The following is a 27,020-nucleotide window of genomic DNA, read 5'->3' on the forward strand; positions in this document are numbered from 1 at the left end:
ATTGGGGAAGAAGAGGAGGGGGGTGGTTAGTTGGGAAGTTAATGTTGAAATTAGAAGGGGTACAAGCCCACATTCATGCCAAACCAGACTGGAGGGAAGAAATAAGAGGGAGGGAAGAGGGACAAATCACGCATGGCGATGGGAAGTCTTAGAATAGTTACTTGAAATGTGAGGGGCCTCAATAGTTACCTGAAGAGGAACAAAGTAATGATGTACTTGAGAAGGCTGAAAGCGGACATAGGATTACTACAGTAAACCCACCTTACTAAAGAGAAACTAGAGGTGGTTAAAACAAAATGGAGAGGGACCACCATGGGAGCGACATATTCTACTTATGCAAGGGGGGTGGTTACCTGGGTGGCACCTCATGTACCGTTTCAGATGCTTCAGGCCACGGTGGAACCAGATGGGAGGCTGATATTGAGGAGGGCTGCTGGAAAACTGAGAATTGAGTATTATAAATACATACGCCCCAAACCAAGACACAGCGGCCTATTTCACCACTTTATATGGTAAAATAAGCCCCCTACTGGGAGGCGCGATTATATGGGGAGGGAATTTTAACTGTACACTATACCTCAAAATGGATAGGTCAGATAGTAAACTAGATAAACCCACCCCGGCCATATCCAAATCCAGAGGACTCCAAGGGGGCATAGAGTGTGAGCTACAGGAGTCAGAAAAGAAACTGGAAGAAATGAGGCAAAAGGGGGGCACCTCACAGGAGGACGCTGAACAGGTGAATTTACTACAACAAACCAGCAGGGAGCACTGGGAAAGACTGTAAATTGAACTATAAAAAATATATCGAAAGACAACACCCAGAGAGAGACAAACGGGGAAGGCTGCTAGCATGACTATATAAAAATGAGACACCGAGACCAGTTGTCAGAGAGATAAAGGGAGAAGAAGGTCAGACCTGGGACACTCAAGAGGGATTAAATGAAGGGTTCCTTAGATTCTAAAAACACCTCTATGAGGACACGGGGGAGGAGATAGGTCGGGAGATTCAGGAAACACTGGAAGATATAGGATTACCTAAATTAAACGATGAAGAACGTGAGAACCTGGATGCCCCAATTACAATAGAGGAACTGGAGGTAGTGGTTCAGCACCTACCCACATGCAAGGCCCCAGGGTCGATGGGCTCCCAAGTGAATTCTATAAAACATGTAAGCAGGAAGTACTCCCCTCGCTGCTAGCCATGTTAAATGAAGCTTTTGAGAGGGGAAGGTTACCAGAGTCGCTGAGGGAGGCAGTGATTATTCCGTTCCTAAAACCGTCTAAGCCAAGCACGGATTGCGGGTCATACAGACCCCTATCTATGTTGAACCAAGATAGCAAAATTCTCACGGCAGTGTTGGCAAACAGACTCAAAAGGTTAATTGGCAAACTTATACACCCTGATCAAACAGGCTATGTTCCAGGCAGGAATATAACCGACAACCACAGGAGACTCCACCACATTATATAACAGACAGAGAATTACCCCGGCGAAATGGCAATAGTCTCGCCGGATGCAAAAAAAGCCTTCGAATCTGTGAGGTGGCTGTGGTTGTTGGCGGCCCTGAAAGAATACGGGATGGGTCCAGGGTACTTGAGGTGGGTCAAGATGGTATACAGCTCCCCAGTGGCCAGGGTCAAAACTGGCACGATAATCTCAGATAAATGGCAATTTAGTAGGGGCACTAGACAGGGCTGCCCCTGGTTGCCCATGCTTTACATTCTTGCATTAGAACCATTGGCAATCTGTCTCAGAAAACAGTACGGGGAGATAGGGATCCACACGAAGGGGGGATCACATCTGATATAATTGTACGCCAATGATATGCTGCTATACCTGCGCTTCCCAGAAGAAAACCTACAGTATGTCCTGGAGGTGATGGAATGCTACGCAACCTTTTCAGGCATAGCTGTGAACACTAAGAAGTCAAGCATGTTCCCTCTGGGGAGGTATAGGGGGGCCATGCATGAGAACCTACCTGTTTTGCCCATACCCTGGCAGACCAGGACATTTCGATTCCTGGGGAGTAATATGTACATAGGGCTGCGGATGAATACAAATACAACACGGAAAGGGCAGTGGAAGGCATCAAGAATAGTATGGGGTTCTGGGCAAAGCTCCCCCTGGCCATGGTGGGAAGGGCGGCTTTGATCAAGATGGTGGTTCTGCCCAGGCTGTTACACTTCTTCACGAACATCCCATACATGCTCCCCAAACGCTTTTTCATGAAACTCCATAGCTTATGTAGGGGCTTCATATGGCATAATTCCAGGAACAGGGTGGCCCTTTGGAAGTTGCAGAACTCGTGTGATAAGGGGGGCATAAACCTACCGAACTTCGAGATATACTACCTGGCGGGACAGCTCCAGTATGAGGCCAGATGGTTGTCAGAAGAAGAAATGGCTGAAGCCAGAGTACTGAGCAAGGATTTCACCCCATTTTTTCTTAGAGAACTGGTATGGCTATCTAAACCAGAGATACAAGGTAGTGCGAGACTGCTGGAACTGGTTTGGAATATATGGAGCAAAGCATGCCAAATAGTGGGAAACCCGACCCCATGCTCCCCGCAGGTGCCACTAGTGGTGCTATGCGGTGAGGACACGCAAATTATAAAAGGGATCCGCAAATACTCGGAACCGATGGGCCTCGCTACCCTCGGAGATATATGGCATGAGGGGGAGGTCCTAGACTTCCAAAGGATAACGGAGCACACCGGGGTACATAAAGGACAATACATTACATATACAAGAATTATCAAACGAGTGCGAGAAAGGTGGCCTGAGGCAGTACTAGCGGAACAACCCGATACAGTCATTGAGACGATGTACGATATCTCGGAGGGTGGGCACGAAATATCCCGAATTTATGAACTATTGATGTCCAGGGTGGGCAAGGAGTTGCTCCAACTAAGGTGGGACTGGGAGGAGGAGGTAGGAGAACTCATGCAAGACGGACAATGGGACAGGGCTCAAAGATATCATAAGAAGGTGTCCCAACATGCGAAGATACAGCAGATCCAGTTATACGTTACCCACAGGGCATATATGACCCCTAACAAAATCACCAGGTTTGGAAGCCCAGGGATACAGAAATGCCCCAGGTGCAGGAAAGTGGATGCCGGGATGATACACATGTTCTGGGCGTGCCCGGGCGTGGGCAGATTCTGGACGGAGGTTAAACTAAGCCTGTCCCAAAAGGGGATTAAGCTGGAGGTGGAGTCAGTATGGGCATGCATGCTGGCGGATTTTGCCAGACCACGCAACCTGAAGCACATTAGTAAAATGAAAGACCTGGCCTAAATCTTCGCCAAACTGAGCATTGCTACGGGCTGGAAAGCAACCCATAGACCCAGAATAGAGGTGTGGTGGGCTAACCTCATGAAGTGGGCAGAAGTGGAGACGGCAGCCTGGTATGAAGCAATCAGTAGGGGAGGGGAGGAGGAAGCGGGACAAGGCACTCCCTTGATGCTGCCATTACCACTGGAAGAGGGTGCTGCAGTAGCAGAGTACGTAGAATCTGCTGTGCAAATCTTGTGGTACACCCTAGGGCACTTGTGCATTGATGACGTTTCCTATGTGTTCTTTGTTGCATTATCCTGCTAAAGTGCCTTCAAGGCAGAGGATGCATGTCTCTTTGCCTTCTTCTCCCCTGATAGTCATACCATTTGGCAAGCTGAAGTAGTTTCATTAACATGACCCAAATGGGAAGTGGGGTTTTAGGTAGTGATGCCTTTCGAACTGCTTTCACCTTTTCAAGGAAAGCCGGAGCCTAACCATTGGCCTTTGCATGGGCATTCAGCAGAGCAGTGGCCTCAGCTGCTTTCTCCTGAGCCATCTCCTGAGCCATCGGATAGGATACTATCTCTAGCTTCTCCACCTGATGCTTTCTGTTCTCCTGCAGCACCACCACTTCCTACTCTCCTCTTAGCCTGTCCTCCCCGTGTCCGCTATGTCTACCTCTAACTGCTTGGGCTACTATCTCCTCCCCACCACCTTCAAGGTTAACATACACATTCATGTTTTGTAGAAACTCACACAGTGACTCTGCAGGTACCCAACTACCTCCTGATTGGTAGCCACATTCTCCACCTGCACCTCACCAGCTCCTTCAACTACAGAGTCTGACATAAGGTCTCCCTGACCTAACATCACCCGCTCCAAAAAAACAGTCTCCTCCACCTCATCCAATTCATGCTCTATCTGCACCCCCTTTCCCTCAATTGCAGTCCCCCCATCCTCAACTACTGCCACTCTCCCCTGGCTGACTACCTCTAATAAGGAGGTTGAAGACTAGTCGTGCTACTCGTCGTCCCCAACCATCATTCCCTCCAGATGAATGGAAATTAAGTCTAAGGTGTCAATGTGCAAAACACAAAACAAGTGACAAAGTAAAACAAATGTATTCACACAAAACTGACTAAATGGGAAAGGGTTCTCAGAATACACTGTAGAGGAGGTGACTGACTAAACACAGCACAGGAAGACGCCTTGCGTTCACACAAAGTTTTCTTCAAACACAAGAAAAGAAATAGTTAGGAAACGTTCTTTAGTTTTCTTAACAAAATGTAATGACACAAAGGAAAAAGGAGCAGTGGATAATACCAAAGGAACTTTTTCGGGTTTTACATTTATTTAAAATATGGAATTAAGGGTAAAACAGGGGAGAAAATGGAGGGGGCCTAGAAAGCGCACAAAAGACAAAATGTGATAATACACATACCAGCAATACGAATCCCCCCCACCCCCGACCCCAAAAAACACCAATGAATACAACCAGACAAAAGGAATCCAAACAGGCATTAACAACATCCATAAATACCACAAACAATGAACAAGATCCTACAAAACTGTCCCGAACTCTCCAAAGGTGTTCCAAAAGTCCTTCCAAGCCACAGTTTGTGACCTGCAAATGAAACAGGAAGCAAGCTAGGCCGGTTAAAAGCGCTGAAACTACTTTGAGAATGATACAAGACATCTGATTGGCTGGTCGGCCTCACTTCTCGAATCTCGGAATTCAAACCCCACCTTGAGACCCGAGGTGCCATTCAATCCATTGCAAGCTATGTGGGAATTCCACAGGTCATGTGGAACTCATCTAGGAATGCGTAGGCTTCCGGCAGGGCACATTTTGGGAAGTTCAAACACCCTTAGTCAGGACATGGGCAAACAAAACATAATTTCTGAATTTAGTAGAGAACGTTCTAATGAGATAACTTTTAAGAATGTATAGCATAATAGGCTATCAAATAATACATCAAATCACTATAGGTAATAATCACCCTTTTTAAATAATGGCTGCAATGTTGCTACAAAGATACTCAAACAAATGCTGTTATAGGTGGGATGAAGTTCGATGTTATTTCGTGATGAAAAATTGTATGTTTTATAGAAATATGATTAACATCCATCCTTACAAATACACGCTACGCTGTTTCAATTAAACCTGCTGTTAAAGAGTTCACAAGGGGGCTTGATATGTCTGAAATGCCATCACTAGACTTGGTGGGGAAAGACGATGAAACAAACAGCAGATTTCAATCTGTGTGTAAGTTCAGAATGCCCTTTAAACAAGAATTTAAGTAGCACTTAGTATCTATCACGTATCATCACCCCCTTCACTTGTCTGGTTTCTGATATGTATATGAAACAACAGTGTTTAGGGATGTTTGATTCATTGCACTTTAGCTATCTGGATGGCAAGATTATTTTGACCGGACCCTTCAATCATATGACCCTCATTATAAGTTTTGCGGTGCAGGAAAAGTGTAGGTAAAAGTGGCAGTAATTCCATGACTGCCACTTTTCCCATGCCGCAAAAAACTACAAGTTTGCCGGTGGGGGGTTGACTGAGTTACCTCCAGCCAAGAGCTGGAGGCAAATCACGCCCCTACCTGCAAAAAACAGCCTGTATTTCCCGCACCCATATTGCTGGTGCCGGAAATACTGGCAATCCCCTTCATGGCGTCCTATGGGACTTCATGGAATGGGGATTTACCACCGTAGCAAGCACCTGGAATATCAGGCCCCAGTAACATTAGGTTTGTTTCCCTGTATCCCACCAGAATTACCGACAGATACTGGAAAACGTATAATGAGGGCCATTTGAAAATCACTAATGACAGCTGTAAAATACATTAAGCACTTATTACAGAAACACACAACTCTATCTGGGGTAAAACCCAGGAGAAGGCATTGAAATGGAATACAGGTTTTTGTGCTCCCTAAATCGTTGTTACCCTTAGGAAAATGCAGCTAAAGGTAAACATTTTCAATATGTAGTGAAGGGAAAATCAGGTTGGAGGAATGATTTCTACCAGACATTACAAAGTATGTGTTAGAAATAAAAGACGCTGCCACCGGACTGATAATGGGTTAAAACTAATTAAATACTTTCTCTTCACCAATGATTAGAAGGTTGTCTCTTTAGAATTTGGAGTGGAATGAGATGACAGAGCAGAGTATATTAGATATATTAATTATCCAAGAGCCATAGACACAATATGTCAATGCATGGAAATGCCCAGGTGGGACAGAATCTGAGTACAATATCAAAGTCAGTAAAACACTAATCCCAGCACGCCAACGAAAGAGTTATCAGCCTAATCCCAACAGTGAAAGAAACGTGGGCACACATTTTCCATGCAAGTTTGAAATGCAGTTGTGTTAGTGGAGCCTCATTTTTTAACACGATTATTGTTTTTTATGATAAGTGGTTAAAGTCAGCTGGAACTATCAGGAACTGAGTTGGATTAATTTGAATTTGTACAGATATTGATTCTGCTACTTTTTACAAACATTTGCACCATTCTGGGGCTGTTCCTTTGGAAGTCAATACATACCTCTTCATGTATAGCTGTAACTGCTAAATTGAAATCTTTTGACCATGCATTCAGAAGAAGCCTGGATGTCACTTTAACCTTGAAGGACTCTAGATGCTTCATCTTATCCAGAAGAATATGAATGGGATCTTGCTAATACTAAGAAGGAAGCTTACACCCCACCCCTGTGTTTGGGAAATGTGTCAAGTTGTTATCTTGGGTCCGATGGTTAAATTGTTTAGGGTTGATAAAGGGCCAAGGCATTCAAAATGGATATGTGCGATTTGTCGCCACATTTCACAGTATACAAGTGTGCACTTGTAGTTGAAGCCTTAGGGATTAGTCGCTTTGACTACTGTAATTAACCCCTGGGGAATACTTCAATGAAACGTATTAGAGGGCTTCTGGTGTTTATTTTTATTCTTTTATTTGCATTTTTAAAGCACTCACACAGCCCGGAGTCATTGAGGCGCTGTTACAGGAATATGTCTTAGTTGCTTATTTATAACACACTTAATACCCAGAGGTTTCTAAGCGTGGACGCAGAGATTGAAGCTGTGTTACTTTGTGTCGTCTTGTTTCCAAGTGATCATGCCCAGGTTGCTTGCAGGAACCTGCTGTGGCCATCAAGTGAGTAGAGAATTCAGTTTAGAATTCACTGCATTATCTTCCAATGCATCCATGGGGCTGCTCCTGTCGACCTTAAGAATAACACCACATGGTATAAATGCAATCTTTGGTCTTTAGAGAACCACCGACTATACATCCGTAGAATGCTCGGTCACACCAAAGGAGATGAAAGGCTTTCAGCCACGGGACACAGGCCTACCAAATCCTATTCATGGCAGTGCCAGTTGTTCTCGTTCTAGACCCCTGTTGAAGCCGCATTGGTAAGATTAGTGGACAGGGGGTGTTTGATTCTGCAAAGGTGATCTACAAGTGTTCCAAACGACTGATCAACAGGGAAAAAGAGATGCAAAACAATATGGGGGACACATTCCACCGACATGGCTATCAATCTGCCACAGCCCAGCGCCCTGACACATGTGTGGCACCATGCTCCCACCTACCCGGTCTCCCGCTGTGGGCACAGTTCCAATAATTATTTTGCTACACTTACACGACTGTCTATAGTAAATGAATGCCTGCAGTAAATGTGTTAAAAACATTTGCATAATCTTTTTCTGACAGTCTAGTTTTGATATCACTTCTCACCTGTCACAAGAAAATGATATCACTATACAGCTTTAATAATTTATTACAGTTGGTTGGGATCTCAGCATGAAAGAAAGCTTGCTAGGCAGATTTATAGCGGGAACTAGAACACATAAACTATTTAAAGCTTATTATATTCCTTTCTTCGGAATCAATGTTCTTTGACAATGCGCAGTCATCATTTTATACAGAGTTTTTCCTGGAAGTGTTATTATTTAGAGCCCTGTTCCACTTTACAACAGGAGAGCGGGACCCTATCAGTTGCTGCTACTGATTCTAAACCACACATCACAAAACTGCATCTAATATTTATCAATTGAGGTTGGAAGGTGTTTGAGGGAACTGATGTTAGTTATAGATTGAATTGTTACTAGTGATTTGAATTCTTGCTTCTTTGTTTTTTTAGGATGTTTGCTGTTTTTGTATTCAGAATATGTACATTTCTGTGGAATTTTATATTGTTTTACTATTTGTTGAAATGTGTTAAAAGTCAAATTTTGGCTAGTGCACAATAAATAAAAAAATAAAATAAAAAAAGCATCTAATATTTGTTTGCAACACGTCACAAGAGGCATAGTGCCATTATTTAACCCACCATATACTTTCTACAGTCAGACCACAATGCAACTGAAAGAGTTCCTGCATCACGACAAGCAAAAGATGAAAGGAGCCATCCTGATGGCCACTGATGCGGACATGAAATGCTGAAAACTAGTTTCTGCATGTTTTCTCCACATATGTGTATTTTAAATGTTGCAGTGACTACATGAGGCTAATCCGTCATAGGTGGAATCCCTGTGTGTGCAACCACATGTGGATATATTGAATGACCAGATAAACCACATATGCACATTCTGATCCTTACAGTCACATGGAACAACTGTGGACATTCCTAGAACCAAGCACACTTAAGGCTCTACAAAAGGCACTACAATCTCTAAATAAGTACAACAGAAAAGTATTGCTGGCACATATTGCATCCCCCGAGGACTTAGCACTTATTAAATGACTGAAGTCCGCATTCTATGTTATTGCTGGTTTCCAGAAAGGAACGTGTGCAGTGGACTGCACCCAGGGGACTCTGACACCACCCAGGGCTAAGGCACAGGTATTTTGGAACAGAAGGATGCGGTATTACATAAATAAACAGATGGTGTGTGATGCAGACCTCATTACTTTTATTCATATCTGTGCATGGTTCCCTGGGCCAACCCTTGACTCCATGACCCTGAGACATTGCTGCCTGCCACAGATCATGTAGGGATCCACGGCATCATAAGGCGGGCTCCCGACTATTGTTTCTTTACACCACTTCCAAATGAATGCATGCATGTAATGTGTAATGTCCATCAGACTACAGGAGGATCTGATCTGCATGCCCGAGAAAGCTCATAGACATGCATGGATACCTGAAAACAGTAATTGATTCCTGCATGTGAACGTGTTAGTGAGTCTAAACCTATGGATTATGGCACACAACTTGCAACACAAAATTACTGAATTTCATCACAGTTACTAACAAATCAAACATCCACATCACAGCAAACATGCACATGCATTAAGGAACACGATTGGTACGTGAGAGCTTATGGAGGGAATCAAATATGCAAAAGGCCATGGGGCTAAACAACCTCCATGATTCAATCCCTTCCTCCTTCTTACAGGGGGCACTGGATACCCCAAACAATCTTGGCTGGGAACACCAGTAGACAAGCCCCTAAAATCAAGGCAACAATGCTATAATTCACCATGCATGCACATCATAAACAGCATGTAATGCGAATTTACTGTACTCAAGAATCGATTCTAGTTCCCAGGCACGATGGGAGAAGCATTCAACACAAATGAGTCAGGGTTTATTGTATAATAGTGTGGTAGTGAATATTACATGACATTGATATATGGCAGAATGTGTCCATGCACGACCAGGAGGATATCAACAGCAGTGTGATGAATGGACGGGGGACACAAGGGCAGCAAGGAGACAAGGATTATGGGAAAAACAACTTCTTCCACTAAAGTCACCTTTGTAAATCTTGTTGTATTTAACCATCACTAAAATAAGCCTCTAACACCAACCGTTGCAACTTGTGCTCTCAAGAAGAACCCAAACTAACCCACAATAATATCTGTCCATTCAGTTGTTTATGGATGTTCCTTTTTGGGGCTTTGTGTTTGGTCTTTGGCACTACTGGCACTGTAGATGTGCAGCCTGCTCAGATGCTCTGAGGACTGCTGTGCACAGGAGGATGTAATGGAAAAGGAAGGGACAATAGATGTCAGAGTGCTGTCACAGCTCCACAACATCTGCATCATAGATAGTTATGGTTGTGTGAGACTGGGTTTGCCTGATCCCGGCATAAACTGTCTGGCATCTGTGGCAGAGGTTGGTCCAGGCAACACTAGTCATGAAGCATAAGTGCTACTTTGGCATCCAGGAGCCAAGAATTGAGTGTAAATGTTTGCTTTCATATGGTGCAGCATCCTTCCGTGCCTGAAGGCACAGACTCTCAGCATCAGCCCAGAACTGGGCAGCTTCTGCTTGAACCTCAACAGCAGCAGCCTCCTTCTTGCCTTCACAGACGTCTTTTTTGACTAACATACCTTGGCTTTCCATTCCTCCCTCAGGTTGTTGACAGCCACCATTTCATGTAGCATCTGCTCCAGCCCCGAGACTTTTTGACCATCTCATGCCGAATTAGTGGTTATATAGTTTCCAGGTCTCTCGTATTCTGGAGACATGACTCCTGGTCCACCTGCTTGGCACTCACCATTTTTGTAGGCTATGAATTACATCACCATAAAGGTGAGTCTAGGAAGTGAGTGGTGCAGGTGTTCAAGGAGAAAAGGGGCTGAGGCAACAGGCACTACATGTACGGCAGAGATATGGGATGTGGGATACCTCCTCAGAAGACACCACAATGGGTGGCATGTCATCATCATCCATGTTGACCACTTGCAAAATGTCTGACTGCATCATGCGTTGTAAAACCCTTGATGGAGATAGTGTTGCAGGTGGCAGCATTGTGGGTGACTTAATGACAAAATGATAGGTGAATATGAGAGGGGAGAATTCTGAGTGCATTCTGAGTTTGTATCCCATGTGTAATGTCCTCATAGCTGCATTCCTTATTGGTTTTCAACATGACACCTGTAAGTGTACTTTGGTGTCAGTATTCGTTCAAGTGGACAGCTATTTAATTTTCAATAGTGTGCTGGAGCCTGTAGTATAGCTGTCTGTTGGCTGCCTGAGAGCTATAGCGAGGCTGTCAAATGTGAAACATAATGTACGTTTAAAGTCTGTATTATGGCACTTCACACCCTTCGTATGTAATTGAGTATAGCTTACAGACAGCCTGCCAAACCTACCACTACATTTTTGGGGCAGCTTCACGGACAGGCTCCAATGCAGCAAATCTACTGCACCTTACTATACAGCCACATTCTTTAAAGGAGACATAATATATGAATATAAGAGAATGCAAGTTCACACTAACGTGATTTATTGGTGCTGATAACAGATGTTGATCATTACCCAAATCAATGATAGTCATTTTATCAGCCCCAGGAGGATGAAGGGTTTGGTAGACCTACTGGGATTCAAACCTGGGACTTTGAGGTCCAACACAGATTTCTGTGTGCATAAATCCACAGACACCACCCAAGTGCAGTAAAGTAATGATTTTAGAATTACTGCAGTGTGAACCAGCGACTCATATTGGAGCACTATCATGCTGCAAATCTGCAGTGTGTATTTGCATTTTGTATTTTTATTGTGTTTTATATAGCGCCTTTGTTCAAAGCGCTTTACATAGGACGATCAACAGTACATAAAATCAGAATTGCAAATCACTGTTCAAATACAGCCAGTATCAATCAATCAGAGGACTGAGGCAGGTGGGTTTTTAGAGAGGAACGGAACAGAGGATAGGAAGTAATAGAGCGAAGAGACGGAGGGAGCATGTTCCACTGAAGAGGGGCAAGGTGCTGGAAAGAACAAAAACGGGATTGAGGACAGGGGGACGGGTAACATTAAGTCTAAAAAGACCAGCAGAACCGAGGGAGTGAGGAGGAGAATGAAATTAAAGGTTTATGAGAACATGTTTAACAATTTTAAATGCAGTGGGGCGCCTTCCCACTGAGGGTCCCCACTCATATGTGTGGGCATAACAAAAAACACAAATGCTGACATCAAATATCTGTTAATAGTTCTCGAAATTATTTATACAATTTTTTTTCGTGATGCATAGTGCCTTATGTAAGTTTAAAGTAGAGAAATCAGAAGTGTTGCTCGACATCTTTCAGAGCACTGGTCCTTTTTCCAGAGCATATATCTGCAATAAATACAAACATATATACATATTTGAAAAATAAATGTAACATAGATAAAATATCTGAGATAATTCTAACTATAGTAAAAATAAATTAACATACACAACACACTGTCGCAGTTACAAAGACTAAGAGATAATAGTTTTGGGATTACTATGATTCGACAGATGTAAGGAATACCTAACTATATTAAAAGAACAAATACAGTCATCCATATGTAGATATAAAGAATACATACCTAAGTTCTACCATAAATAAACAAACCAAAATATGTAAATGCATTGCAGTTATCATGTACCTACTATTCATTTCAAAAACATGTGTACAAGTGAAAGAATCAATTCTGCACCCTGAGCAAGAGTAGAAACATATTATGTTGAGCACACTTACGCAACAAGTTGCACGTCTCACACAAACTAACCAGAACATCCAGCTACCAAGCACCAATCTTGTGTGAGTACCTATGCCTCTCTGAAACAACAAGAAACAAACAATATAAAAATATGAGTAAAACAATAACTAAGAAAAAGAACTCTGTCACCTCAACCTTCCACGTTTAAAAAATAACTACCCATTAATTCTGATAGCTCTTGAACGTGAAAATATCTCCAATGTAAACATCAATCTACCCCAATTCATTCTTACCGATCAATAAGCATTCAGTGAGATGACAGAGTAGCCGTCCACACAGAGCGTAATTCCTTAATCACTGAAATACCCAAACTGCCAGTGAAGACTGTAGAAAAATGTGCTACATGGAAGTAGAGGAGAGACTGTAACATAATAGTCATACAGCAATCAACTAAAACACCATAAATCTGCAAAACCACTAACTGTAATATGCAAATAAATAAATACTGACAACAGTACTAAACATAAAAATAAATTCCTTAAACCAAATATCCAAAACCTACTATAAGAATATAGGCAATATTCTAACCACAATTTCAACAGCCACACTGACAAGACAAAAGCCTAAAAAAAATGTATAGACCTTCCTAATATTCATGAGTGTAATACGTCTGTAATAAGAAAAACAACATGAGTAAACCAGAATTAAGGTATCAAAGGGACCCTTTCAAGAAAGGAAAATAGCATGATCCCAAAACATATTACAATATATGAATCCAAAACATTTCCCTTTGGGTCAATCATTTCAAAAACTCACCTCCACATGAATTAGGCTTAAGAAATGTAAAGGAGCAGGTGGATGTGTTTACCCTACCTCCCACCCCTTCACTACCATCATATTGGAATGGTAGAAGAAGAGCAGTAAATGGTATCCCCTGTATTGTTCCAATAATGCATAGAGTGTATGAGAGATTTTTATGCACTCAGACAGCCATACAGAATGTACCCTCAATATGAATGTGCGGTAGGATGCCACATGGTATGATGTCTGCACGCATCTATGGACATCCTGGAACGTTAAAGTAAAATCTGACAAGGGCAGAGTGATGTCATGAAGAATATATATAAACCTATGTTTAAACAATATGAAAATACTTAAGAAGTAACAATGTAACTGAAGCACCAAGAGAAATATGTACCTAAGGCAAAAGTTATTGTGAATAGAAAGAAGATAAAGTAACTTACTGGTCAATCATTGTAACTACGCAGTAACACAAGGTAGAATGGAAATATATAGGGACTTGCTATAGAGGAATATATAACTTGGCAAGGACAGCCATGATAGGAAAATGGACGCTAGTTCATGTGAATTAAAGCAAGCTACATCAGAGACAGATGAAGGTTGCAGAATCAGGAGAGGCTGGAAAGCTCTGTGTGCAGAAGAACAGGAAGACTATCTTGGCCTAAGATCAAGCATCCTATTTTAATGAATAATTGCAAGGCACAAGGGGAGGCAACCAGGATGAGCTATGAACGAAGGGCACATTTCTCTTAGATTAAAGAAGAAGAAAACATTTGCAACGACCAAAGTATTAGACAATTAAAAGTGGATGATGTCTATCTAAGGTAGAGTGAGCAAGATTCTAGAGACCAAGAGGAGCAAAAGCACATTGCATAATTAAATCAAATAACAGTAAATAAAAGGCTGATATTGACAAATTTGTGGTCCCTTCACATGTGACTCAGAAGTCGAGGACAAGGGCTATTCACTAGAGCCTCAGACGAAGATAGTAGTGTGCTTACACTCCCTGGAATGTTCCAGGACAGTGTGCAGGTTGCAAGGTCAACTACAGATGGAAGACTTTGGCTTATGGCTAACCGATGAGAGATGATGGACCAATTGGGAAAATGGGAAGTAGTCTGACGGGATTAAAACATTTGTTTCACGTACGTGTCGCTAAAGAGCTAAAAGTCCAAGGCTGAGATAGCATGTCAACCAATCAGTGGATCTAAGGGGCAACCTAACATATAATTGTAGAGATGGAGCCAAGTACCCCATCCAAAGCTCCTCCCCCATGCTGCCTATATTTCGGGAGCCAGAATGTGAGACATGTTCAGTACCAATGAGAATACCTGTACCAAAGAGAATCCTGGAAGTAAGATTCCCATTGAGAAAGCCATACACGACAATATGATGGCCATTTAAATGAAATCTCGGAAGAAGTGGGAAAACTGAGCAAAAGGGAAGTCTGAGGACGATATAAAGAGCAGAAATGACGCACCCAGAAGAGATACAGAGACAAGTGATTATAAGCACTCTATAGAAGCAAAGGAGGCAGTGTTAAAGATGAGCAAAATTTCGGGCCGAAATGAAGATTTTCATGCTACAGAAATAGTGAAGAAGTTATCAAGTTATTTTACAAATGTACGGTCGCAGTAACGCAAGTAGACAACATATTCTTTAAGACTGGCTATGTAGTGAATAGATTGTGGCGATGTGCCAACATATATATATAGGAAATGTAATGACTATGGATGATTCCACGATGCACTTTAGCAGAGCTGGATTCCGAAAGCAGAAAGACGTTTTCAGTGTGTCGCAGTTAGAAATCGAAAACTTAACCATGGAGGTGGATCAAAGAAAGGCTTGGCTGGATCAACACCAATTAAGCAAGGCCACCTTGGAACAGGATGTGCGTACAGCCAATTACAGAATGTGTGAAAATAACAAACCTTCTGTCTTAAATGAGAGGCGAGAACATTGAAGACATCAGAGGTTCATCAAATAGTAGTATTTTAAATGCGGTAATACTCAAAAACATGGTGAACAGTCACGTGGTCAGATGAAAATAGACACTATGATGAACTGTATCAAAACCAAGAAGACAGAGTATGCTATACTCCCTCATATTCTCCAGCACAGAGAACTTTTCCAAGGCCGAGTTCAAAGCCTTAATTGACTAGTAGGCTGCAAGTGTGATGATGGATGCCAGAGCTAATTGGTGGGAAGTTATGTTCATGACCAGCCCACCAGCACCTGTCTGCCAGCCTGCTTGCTGCTTGCGTAGGTGGAATATTACAGATGGGTACAGGGATGCCAAACAATTATAGAGGGACACGTAATCGAGAGTCCTATAGTGTGTATAACCAATGGAATGTTGTATATTTGATGACGTTCGTAGTGACCTGCACAAGAGGAGGGATTAGTTGCCCCACCTGATGTTAGAGACCCAATCACCTTCTCTGACCAGTATGGAACATATACCTAGATGTTCCTTGTAAGCCTATCAACATTCCAAGTAGGTTTTTGTAGTTTGCAATGTAGGTTGACGTCAATCATGACAAGTTTTTAGAATATAACCTGCTTTTTTATGTGTTGAATTGAGTGTGAAGATCGAGCGAATGCGTTGATGTTCGTTGTAACTCACTGTTTTAGATAATTGACATTAAAACAGTCGCACTTTGCCAACCTCCTGAGTCAGTTTTGATTATTGATGTTTGAGTAATATTCTGCATCTCCATCTGTCTCTAAGTATTGCTACCTCGTCTTAAAAGGCTGGGTCGGACAGCCCAGTTAACGTGGTAGCAGAGCTAATGGTTAAAAATCCATCGATCTAGTAAGGTTTGGGGTCCCGGTAATATCGGACGTCCTCTGCCATTTAACTGCAAGAACATGAGGCTCACTGTAAATAGTGGCCGATAGTTTAAAAACCTTGCAAGTACCGGTGGAACGGGTCCCTCGTTTTGAAGCGTAATCCCTTCCGGACATCTATAGGAAGCTGAGCGGACTGAGCGGCGAAGCAGCTGGTTTGAGGAGGAGATGATCCAGAGGGTTGGAAGTCGAAAACGTGAATGGTGAGTAGGCTGAGTGAGGTGGCAAATTGAATAAGCACGGAGTGGGAAAGAGTGTTAACGGGGATATAGTAACAGAGGGTTGGTTGGGGTATATTATTATTTAATTAAAGACAAGGAGCTTGATAGTGCGAGATGATGAGTGTCACAGTGTAAGGTATATAGACGAGGAGCGATCTATATAGTAAGCCTGTTAACCTACGTCAAGGACATCTAGAAGGAGCTGTGATCTAAAATCCAAGTGGATACATAGGCTATGAACAACCAAGGTGTTGTTAAAGAGGACAGCTCATACTCCATCTGAGTCATTTTTAGGGTCAGAACTAGGCACGAGGAGTGTGGCCTAAAGTATATGTGGGCTGGCCAGTCTGTCAGTATTGTCTGTTTGTCTATATGTTACATGAGATATACGTGGTAAAAAAAGGAAATATTAAGAAATAAGGAAGAAATAGGCTATGGTGGAAATGATGAGATTTGAAGAAATGTTATTATTTATTTACTAGTTAACTGATAATGTTCAGTGAATAGGTATATTGGAGTAAAACGTGATACAAAGGCTTGGAGCTGCAGTGATTGGTGCACGCTCATATTGTATTATTTTTCTGGAAATCATTTATTTGTGTGAAATAACGCTAAGTGGTGACAGTCAATTGTAACTAAGTCATGATGGAGGATATTACGCCGCTCATACACTTGTGCAGACAGCTGCCAAAACACGCACCCTTGCGTAAGCAATACAGTGCAGAATGGGTTAAGGGTACGGCAGATAAAACGTTCATGCCATGGCCATAAGGGGGTTCGCTGTCCTAAGTAGTCCTGCAATATATGATGACATATTTGCATGCAGCATATACGGGGTATTTTATTATTGTATTATTTAATTAAAGACAAGGAGCTTCATAGTGTGAGACGATGAGTGTCACAGTGTAAGGTATATAGATGAGGAGAGATCTATATACTAAGCCTGTTAACCTATGTCAAGGACATCTAGAAGGAGCTGTGTTCTAAAATCCAAGTGGATACATAGGCTATGAACGACCAAGGTGTTGTTAAAGAGGACAGCTCATACTCCATCTGAGTCATTTTTAGGGTCAGAACTAGGCACGAGGAGCGTGGCCTAAAGTATATGTGGGCCGGCCAGTCTGTCAGTATTGTCTGTTTGTCTATATGTTGCATGAGATATGTGTGGTAAAAAAATGAAATATTAAGAAATAAGGAAGAAATAGACTAGGGTGGAAATGATGAGATTTGAAGAAATGTGATTATTTATCTACTAGTTAACTGATAATGTTCAGTGAATAGGTATATTGGAGTAAAACGTGATACAAAGGCTTGGAGCTGCAGTGATTGGTGCACGCTCATATTGTATTATTTTTCTGGAAATCATTTATTTGTGTGAAATAACGGTAAGTGGTGGCAGTCAATTGTAACTAAGTCATGATGGAGGATATTACGCCGCTCATACACTTGGGCAGACAGCTGCCAAAACACGCACCCATGCTTAATCAATACAGTGCAGAATGGGTTAAGGGTACGGCAGATAAAACATTCATGCCATGGCCATAAGGGGGTTTGCTGTCCTAAGTAGTCCTGCAATATATGATGACATATTTGCATGCAGCATATATGGGAAAGAAGCTAGAAAAAAGGTTAGCAAACTTAGAGCTCTGGAAGATGTACCAGGGGGAATGGGAAGACCAGTCTCCTGAAGACTGGATGCTTAGCCAGTGTAAAGAGGGGGGTGAAGAGACTTTTGCACCTCCTAGACCGCCTGAGGTAAATGGCGAGAGTACACAAGATGAAGGATTACATCCTTTAAGAGAGCTTAAGGCAGCTACGGGGTACAGTAACCCAACGTATAAGTCACCTGCATGTAGCAGCAACGAAAATCCGCAAAAACTCCAGAAAGAGATGCGATTCCTAAAGTCCCACGGGTCAAGAAGAGAAACGATTGACCAGGAATGTCTCTAGACATGGAGAGGGAAATACAAAAATGGAAAGGAAAGAAAGGCAAGGCTGACGAGGTAGTGCTCATACAGAACACATGGATGGGTGATCAGATATTGCTCAAACTTGATGGAAAGAGCATTGAGGAAGTAAGTAAGGCAAGAGGAAGATCAGGATGAAAAGGATAAAAAAGATGGGGAATGAGAGAAGCAATTGAAAGAGGACAAGGATAAACAAAAGGACATACAAAGAAGGGAATAGCTGTATCAAGATAAGCAGTTGAAAAAACAAGAAAGAGCAGAGGAGCATAGAAAGTATGATAATAGACGAAGAGCAATCAAAGAACGAGATAAGTTAGAAAAGAAAAAGGAGGAAGAAGAAGAACAGAAGTTAAGAGATAGAAGGATACAAAGACGAAGGGATGAAGAAATACAAAGAGCAAATCAGAGAAGAGGGTGAAAAGACAGGAAGAGGAAAGGGTTAGAGAATCATCTGAGGAGAGAAGGCAAGTCAACGAGGAAATAGAACTCATGAGAAGACAAAGGGCATGAGACAAAGGGCATGCGACATTGATCGCGTAGAGAAAGAGTTAATAGAACCTAATCCAGTGGTAGCATGGGAGGACAGAAGAATTCTTCCTGACACATTAAACAATGCCAGGTCTGTCTAGAGCAAATCTAGAAGATGATTTTGATATAAGAAGCATTGGGGATAAAATTGATAAGGTTTATCATGACATGAGGACCAAGAAATAATCAAAAGGCAAAGAGGGAAGTTTGTTTAGCCTTGAGCATAGAGCTTTGTCCTTGGACAGGCTGACTCTGAATAGAGACGAGAAAGAGGGAAGTCACATGAGTTGGTGATAGGTTATGTCAGATGAAGACAGAGAAGCCATCTGTGGGGAGTAAGGCGCTAGTGCATGTGGTCTTGAAGGGTACTCTCCTATGGACAGAGAAGTAAGATGGTCAGATTTGGATCTACCTAAATTGAGGACGCCAGAGCCACTGGCACAGCTAGATGGATCTAGAGGGCAATCCCATAGTGTGAGGGGGGACTTGCCACCTTATGTGAGTACATTAAGTTCATTACCAGGAAGAAGACGGTGTGGAACCATTGTCCCTGCTCTGGACAGACAGACGATGGGGGATGAATGTGAATTTGGGATTTCGCAATTCCCATTGTTAGAGAAAGGAGGGGTCAGACCACAATATATTCCTTGGCCCCAAATGGATAAGAACAATGTAAGGTGTAAATTCATGAGTTTAACGCCGGGTGCTGGAAAATTGATCTATGAATTAGAGAAAATGACAGGAGGAAATACATTAGCAATAGGGGACATCAAGGATCTTCTAGCAGCTATACTTGGGGAGAAAGCTGATGACATTTGAGCAAGAGCAGGATACGCAGGCGTCACTGCTCAGAACACTGCTCATGATGGAGCACTGTTTAATAATTGTAGACCGGCAGTCTGAAAAGTGGTTTGAGTACAGTATCCAGACATGTTGGATATGGGCGCTATAATGGCACGTAAGATGCAGAAAGTAGAGGATCAGTTGATTTACATTCGGAATGTCCAAGAGCAATAGAGCATGAAAACACGTGAGCCATGGGGGAAATCTGTACCTGTATTCTATAATGTATTATGTCAAGGGCTGCAAGAAAAAGTGCATAGACAGCTCAAGAAATTGGTGGGTATGGAGGCAAAACTGTGGCAAGAAATACAGTTGACAGTAGCGCATCATTGTTGTTTGTTACAAGAGAAATATCAAAAGAAAAAAGAAGGCAGGAAGCTTGAGGAGGCTAAGTTAGTACAGAAAAAGCTATTGAAGTATGCTGTAGAAGGGGTAGTGTTAACCAGTGGAGAAGGGCAGGGAACATAGCAAACAATGGGTATGCCACAGGCGAGTAACCAACGGCAGTTTGATCAAGGAGGGAATAGATTTGTACCACGAGGTAGAGGAAATGTCTGCGGAAGAGGAGGTTTTCAGAATAATCAAGGGAACTTCCAGAGTAACCAAGGTGGGTTTCAGCCTCTACAGAATGATAATCAAGGCATGCAGGAAGGATACATTAGAAGGCTTCCCCCTGTATGTTGGACATGTGGAATGACAGGGCATATATCACAAACATGTGGGAGCCAAGGGTATGTACAGAATGGGCAGTTCTCAAGAGCGGGGACGGCATATATGCCTGCATACGGCACACACAATAGGGATGCGTTTGCCCAATATCAAACATTGTATCAAGCACAAGTGCTGAGAATACAAAATGCTTTGCAACCACAGCAAACACCATTGAGTCCACCACAAGGGCAGTCACAAGATGCACCCCTGCAAATACAGCAGAGTGCAAACACAAGACAATGACTCACTGCTATGATAGGGGGTGTCACTGTCGAGGGAGGGAATCCTTTCACTGGCAAGGGAATAAGAATGTACCTGCAATAGGAGAGCTCACTGGGTGATTTGATGTGCTTAGTACTATCAGTAACGCCAAATCCTCAAGAGGAACCAAGGATTGACGTCATGATAGGAGGAAAATCCTTTTCCTTTTTAGTAGACACGGGTGAAACTCACTCATCTATACTGGAGGGAAAATGTTTACTCTCTGGTAATGCCATGAATGCTTAAGCTTTTCCAGGAGCTACAGGTAGAGTTAATTTTACTGAATAATTACCAGTCTCTATAGGAGAATGTGATATGTCTGTGTCATTGTTGTATTCAAGGCAGACACCAGTTAATATAATGGGTCGGGATTTAATGACAAAGTTGACTATGACGATTTCTTTTTATGATGAAGGCATAGTGTGTTCAACACCAGGGATACATTATTTAAATGTGAGTGAATTCATTATGGCGTTTACAGGGCAAATTGGCAAATGAGGAGTACCAATAGAACCAGAGGTGTTTCATTATGGGGTACGTATTTTGTTAACATGGCTGCCTGGTTTAGTAGGTAAGACTATGAGAATACCTGATGAGTTTCTCTTTAGGCCAGAGATTCCCAGTGACAAAGAGGGGGGGACAGATTTTTTCCCTTAGAACTGCAAGCAGCTGTACATTTTCCCTAAATCAACAAAATTAAACATCACACATCAGGATTTTCTATGGTGTGCTGCTAAGGCTAACCGTAATTTCTGTTGTTGATAAGTACATTTTGTTTTGATCTTTTCATCCTGTAATGCTATGTTCACTGTCGTATACATAGTTTGTGTGGCACAACACCTGTAGCATTCTCACCTTTCTGTGGGTTTTATATTGATCATGTGCAATAATAGCAAAGTTGAAATACATATTGATACATTTGAGTGTACTGCTGGTTCAGAAGATAGCTCAGTGTGTTAAGCACTCATTGCAGAGATATGCGTTGACGTGCAAGATTACAATACCAAATTCCAGCTAGTCCGACTTAGCATTTCCAATGTATGAAGTTGTTAAGCCTGCATGCATATGTACTTTGTTCTATAGCACTCCAGGTGTTATCACCAATGTACGTGCACTAGATAACGGTTGATACAGAAACTAACATAGCGTCAGTATGGTGATGGTCTAGAAATTGGTGTGTTTATATGGGGAGTTGTGAAACCTAGGCAGGCACCTCCAATGATGACAATAAAGTGTTATAGGTGTTTATGTATCCAAATTCCAGACTGTGGATCCAAAGTGTTCATGCTTGGATCCTGGCTTTGTCCGCAGACGATACAGTGATCCTGGACAAATCTCATATCACTGACAGTACTGTACTGCTTACTATGAAAAAGGTTTTCTTCTCACATACTGGTGGCATTGTTTGGCCAATTACCTGATCTTTCCTGTCATGTAGGCCATTTGAGTGTAAGGAGTCCTAGGCAGAAGAGAGCAGACCAGATATTGCAGGCTTCTTACCAGCATATTTTAAGCTCTGCTCATGTGACAACAACATGGTTTGCTTTTTTGTACAATTCGAAGTTTGTTTTGCATGTTTTTAAATACCATTGCACAAGCCTGTGTTTGGGGTGTATCTAAAGCTTTACAAAAAAGAAACCAATCTGAAATCTTTTAAGATCACATCCATTAGTATGCTGGTATTTATATACTTTCCTTGATGATGGAAACAATGGGCCTCATTACAAGTTTGTCGGTCTGGTAACAACAGGACCGGTAAGCTACCGGCACCGTTGTTACCTGACTGGAAAACTACAAAGTCTGCGAGCGGGTGCCTTTCTGCCCACCAGGTCTGACCTGGCGGGCGGACGGCACTCGCTCGCAGACACTGACGGTAGCATTAGCACAATTCTGATTGGTGCCGGTGCTACCGTCCTTCTGGGAACTAATAATTACTGGCAATGGGCAATTACTGGGTCCGCCGGGGCTGGAATGTCCCCCGGGTGCTGGTAAAATCATGACCCCGGCGGCAGCTGTGCCAGAATTTAGCGGCACAGCTACCGCCAGGGTCAAAATGAGGCCCAATGAAGCATTCCCATTTTTAATCATATGTTTCTATAACATTTTGGTTTTTTCAAATGTTTATATTGGGTTATGTGATTTTCAGTTCTGTAAAATTGGATTATTTTAGCTCAAGGTAAATACTGGAAAATAAATTGCTAAAGAGCAGACATTGTGGGTACGAATCGCAGCTTCACCTTTTAATCAATGTGCGATCCTGAGTATCTCATTTAATCTTGTATTTCTTCACCTGTCAAAATTGCAAGTCCCTAACCTTTCAAAATTGTCAGCCCTTTAGAGTGATTTCGTTCTCAGGGTTTGACCTTTAAGAAAGACTCATTCATGGTTTCCCTGGCTATATATAATGTTGCTTCCTCTATAATGAAAGTGAGCATTAATATATTACACACCACAGGCACCTGTTTCTTTGCTCTCGAATGGCAACACTGCTTGAAAACCATGTCCTGATTCTAATCTTAGTCTGTCTGGATACAGTCACCTTCCTGGCATCTTCAAATCGTTATCTACTCTCTATGCTATGGTATGTGTAGTTTTATCTTGCTTTCCATTGGTCGTCTGTATCCATGCTTGAGCATTTTTGCTGTCTCGGAGGCAGCTAATCTCAGACTATTCTGGATTATGTGTACCCGTGTCATAAAATCTGTGTCCTGTAGTTATACTATGTCCAGTATAGCTTCCACGTGGCTGCTATTGATGGCATGTTTGCTATATCTATGCTTGAACACAAGTACCCTCGCGTAGACTGCTAATGTTGCCCTTGAAATGCTACTTGTTTATCACTGATTACAACATGAATGAAGAGTGTAAGGTATCTGAAAGGAAGTTTACCATGCTTATTTTGATCTCTGCGAGGCAGCATTGTTATCGTGACACAGGGTGCGGCGCACTAGATATTCGATATCCCTTAATTCCTTTGGTCTGTTGGAGGGGGCCCCCAGCGGTGTCTGTGCCCCGGGCCCCCAAAGTGCTTAAGATGGCCCTGCTGTAGTACGAGGGGTTTTGGCGATGCTAGGATTTGATGACAATAGCAGATCATGGAGCACAGTAATTGCTATCGGAGAAGGTTACAGATTAACTGATATCACTGATAAGGACATGTTTGAAGATGACCCATCTATTGACAAAGTAATGTTCGAGATGAGCAATACATATTGGGTTTGATCAGAAAAATGCGAGATTCCGAAAAAGAATGATGATAGTGAGACAGCGCCCTGCATTTTTCGATGAAGACATGGCAAAAAAGGCAGTTTCTTTATGGACCGTATGATGTAAGCCTATTAAAGGGGTTTGGAGAAGTTAAGATTAAACTGAAGCCAGGAGCAATTTTATCTCAAGCACGAAAGTATCCTATGTCTCGAGAGGCAGACAAGGGTATTTTTAAGATGATATCCACCATGATGGATCAGGGCATTTTAGTGCCGTCAGAGTCACCATGTAACACGGCCGTGAATCCTGTGAAAAAATCAAAGTGGGGGGTCATGGCAATTAATTCAAGACATGCGCCCAATTAACCAGATTGTAGAGGCCGAGTTCCGTCCAGTTCCTAATCCAGCGATGATCTTATGTAGTACTCCTGTTGTGGCGCGATATTTCACTGTGATTGACTTGAAAAATGCATTTTTCTCAATCCCATTGCATAAAGATTCTAAAGATCTGATGTCATTCATGTTCAGACAAACTAAGTTAAAAAGCACAAGATTACCCCAGGGGTACTGTGAGTCTCCATCGATTTTCAACAGAGTCTTGCAGATTCACTTAAGCAATATTGATTTGCCAAGTGTTGTGTTGCAATACATGGATGATATTGTGATCTGCAGCACTTCAGAAGAGTGCAGACGTGACTCAGTTCAGCTAATGAATATTTTAGCCAAAAAGGGATAGAAGGTGGACAAAGAAAAATTGCAGTATTACCAAGAAGAGGTGTTATACATAGGCCAGTTAATTTAACATGAAGGGAAGAAAGTTACACCTGAAAGGGCTCAGGCAATTTTGAAAACAGCAAAACTGCATACAATAAAGCACATTTAGGAAACAATATGTGGTATCAGCACATGAAAGAGGTAGGCAAAAGAACCTCAAGGGGGGAATGCTAAGTATGTGCACTCCTGCCTAATAGTATGGGGAAGTCTAAGATATTCATAGCCATAGAAATAGATGTTCAGACAGCACGTTCCCTATCTCACATTGCACTCTGCTGAACACGAGGTCAATTCATGGGCCGAACAGCTGATTTAAAATGGGCAACTGAATGGACAGATCCGGGTGAAGATGAATATGTGCAAGACACAAAGAAAAGAGCAAGAGCCCACACTAAGAATCATGTGATAAGATATGAACAGTCTGGTGTGAAAGAGGCTGGAATTAGATATGAAGTAAACAGGAGATTGAGAGTGCAGGACAATCAGCAGAAGATATTCAAAGATGGAAGAACAGAGGCCAGATGCAGATTTGGGTATCAGTACTTTCTGCAGATGGATGGGAGGAAGGAGTAGTTATCTGCAGAGCGTGGGTCGTGATGGGACACTGCAAACCATCCATTGACATTGTGGAAAACGGATGCAAATCGTTATGACGGAGACTTGCTAAACCACTGACATGGCATGAAGGTAAAGGAGGGTCCCTGCAGATAGTGCCTTTGGAAAGTGCCAAGCTGTGCTTCAGAAATAATGGCACAAGAAAACTTGGAGAGAATCAAAACTGTGGTTGAATCTTTGACGTACCAGGAATGAACATTGGAACAACAATGATAATGGATCACTACTGGGCTTGTGTATCCAGAGCTTATATGAAGCTGCCCAAAGATTGGGGAGGACTGTGTTCTATAGTGAATGTTCATGTTACAGCATTGGTGATTCCTAAAAGTGACCTGAACATTGGAGATTTTCCAAAAGCAGACGTTTACCTGAGGAAGAAGAGATCTGCTAAGCTCCTGAATCGAATGAAGAGAGAGAACTATTTTTCAACCAAGACAATAGAATCATTTGATTCTATTCCATATGAACACAACCTGTTTAGTAGGACCTCATCAATAATCACAATAATCTTCATGCCTAGGATCCAGAGAGATGCAAATACTAAGTGGTTACAGATAACCAGATGGGAATTGTTGCAGACTATCAACACAACTATCAAGGGATGCAATGCTATCAAGGAGGAGCTGAGGCCTATACAATTGATGACTCTTCAGCATAGGTATGTCTTGGATATGAATACAGCCACGGATGGAGGTGTTTGCACCAAAATTGGAGAATCGTGTTGCGCGTTCATACCTGCTCATGATGACGAGAATGGCACCTTGACAGAGGCCATAGAAATGCTGACGAAGTTACACATTCAATTGATAGACTAAGTGGAAGATATTGCTGATGACAGTTGGTTTGGATCACTTTTATCGTGGGTTCCACAATGCATGGCAGATATATAATTAAGTTCCTTGGAGCCCTGATAGTGATGGTATTGCTTGGATTTTGTGTAATCAGGATAATATGCTCACAATACAAGAAGACTGATAAGAAAGCTGTGGGAATGAAGATCATGATTGATGTTGAATCAGGATGGAAGATGAAAGAGTTGACAGACAAAGCGATCAGAAACTATGTAAAGGCCATCATCCATGCACCTGAGGGAACAAAGTTCCTGTACCCAAAAAATCACAAGAAATATGTGGGGAAATGGATTTCCTGCAGTCCCAGTGGACAATGCATGCTTATCTCTTGGAGTAAGGATGAGCATGTGAAATCAGCAGGATAGTTGAAGGGAGTTATAAATATATGGGTCCCAAAGAAGCATTTCTTCAGACGAGGATGTCTAGATGTGAAGACTGATGAGAGGGGAGAGTGTAGAGATGGAGCCAAGTACCCCCATCCACAGCTCCTCCGCCATGCTGCATATATGTTAGGTGCCAGAATGTGAGACATGTGCAATACCAGTGAGAATGCATGTACCAAAGAGAATCCTAGAAGTAAGATTCCCATTGAGAAAACCATAGAAGACAGAGTATGCTATGCTCTCTCATATTCTCCAGCACAGAGAACGTTTTCAAGGCCGTGTTCAAAGC

This window comes from Ambystoma mexicanum, chromosome 8 (genome assembly GCF_040938575.1).
Source record: "Ambystoma mexicanum isolate Mex_15411 chromosome 8, UKY_AmexF1_1, whole genome shotgun sequence".
NCBI classification, from domain to species: Eukaryota; Metazoa; Chordata; class Amphibia; order Caudata; family Ambystomatidae; genus Ambystoma; species Ambystoma mexicanum.